The sequence below is a fragment of the Cibotium barometz genome, chromosome 38 (genome assembly GCF_041138505.1).
Source record: "Cibotium barometz isolate CiBa-2024 chromosome 38, ASM4113850v1, whole genome shotgun sequence".
NCBI classification, from domain to species: domain Eukaryota; kingdom Viridiplantae; phylum Streptophyta; class Polypodiopsida; order Cyatheales; family Cibotiaceae; genus Cibotium; species Cibotium barometz.
The window spans coordinates 9,677,331-9,678,786 of record NC_141083.1 but is presented as its reverse complement, the minus strand read 5'-3'; the positions used below and the strand labels follow the sequence as shown (position 1 = coordinate 9,678,786).

At 39.0% G+C, this 1,456-nt stretch overlaps 1 long non-coding RNA gene across 1 annotated transcript; it reads right to left on the bottom strand.

Moving 5' to 3' along the window:
- Positions 1 to 544: 544 nt before the first annotated feature.
- LOC147616323 (uncharacterized) lies at positions 545 to 1,235 on the bottom strand. The gene is made up of 2 exons (XR_015262482.1): positions 1,065 to 1,235; positions 545 to 927 (listed from the first exon to the last, which is right to left on the bottom strand). It is a non-coding gene; the product is annotated as an uncharacterized LOC147616323 (long non-coding RNA).
- Positions 1,236 to 1,456: the final 221 nt, after the last annotated feature.

Genomic DNA, 1,456 nt, shown 5'->3' with positions numbered 1-1,456 from the left:
AGATTGGTGAACTCACTAGCATAAGACTAACCAAGTGGAGTGTGCTTTCCTTTCACACTTACCTTTCTCTTGTCACACGGAACTTGGAGGCTCACCCGCATCTTAAAGAAGAGGCAACCATGTTGTGACTAGCTAGCACTTGAGAAGACCCACCTTTAAATTAGAGTCTTGGATTGAAATCCCGAACGTCCCAAGCCTTACAATGGATTAGAGTGTGAAAGTCCATGGGGATCGTATACAATTGGCTACCGCGTTCTTAAGATGTCCAAGAATTGAAAATAGATCAAATCCATGGTTGACATACAAGAGTTGACCTTGCGATACATAATTGGCTAAACCCATAGTGAATCCTTAACCGATTAAATGGAATCCATGATACTTCTGGGAACATACATTTTTGACTTTCTGATTGATTTTTGACTTTGTGAATTCAACTCATGACAGAAGAGATTAATGCCAAAACCAAGGGATTAGAGAGAATATAACTCTTAAATACATGAACCGACATCTTGCACAACATACCATTAAGCACCATTGACCACTGTTCAAATGTAACAAGAGCTAATATTCATTCAATTGACCATACAATCTAATTTTGATGCATGAAAATGTCTTTTACCTCAAAATACATTAGTGAGAACCAACATTCCAATTTTTATTCATCAACTTTGAAAGTGTGCAGTTTCTCTATTTTTATATGTGTGGTATCGCCACAAGTGAGAAACTGCAGTAGTTCTGGTTGATAGGGGACTGAAATGCTGCCTGTAGTTGTAGTTTGGATGTACAGAAGATTCTGAGTATCTTCGCTACCAGTGTATGTACATCCTTTCTCCATAGACTGATTTAGCTTTGATCTCTTTGGCTGATGAGTAGGGTTCTCAATAAGATGACTTTGAGTTTGTCTGCACTGACATGCGCTTGGCCAGCCTGCGTGTTTCAAGGTAAAGCATAATTAAACAGGGGAGAATTGCGTTCGAAAGATGCAAACGAATCACATCTGATTAAATGTAGAGTGCACGTAATAATGAAGATCACACTTCGCTAATAGAGTTAATCCCTCTTACCGTCGTAGTAAGAGCGTCTAATTCGAAATTTGCGCCTTCGCTTGACACGTTCAGATTGTCAAGCACGAGTCCTAATCCTTCTAACAGAACTAGAAGATCACCCAGCAATCCTGGCCTTTTCTCACACGACAAGTGAATTCTCAATCCTTGCCCTAAATTTTCCACTTCCACCTGTACACAACGTTTATAATTAAGAAGGATCTTAAGATAATGTGTTCGGCCTGTTGAAATTAATTAAGAACATAATCACTGTAGCCGTTCGAACACAAGAAACATCTTAACAACCAAGATAATGTGCTCCAGTTGACACTAATCATGTAAGTCGCTAGTTATTATGATCCACTTGATACTAATCTATACTTTAAGTTCACACAAGCACCCTCTGACAGCTG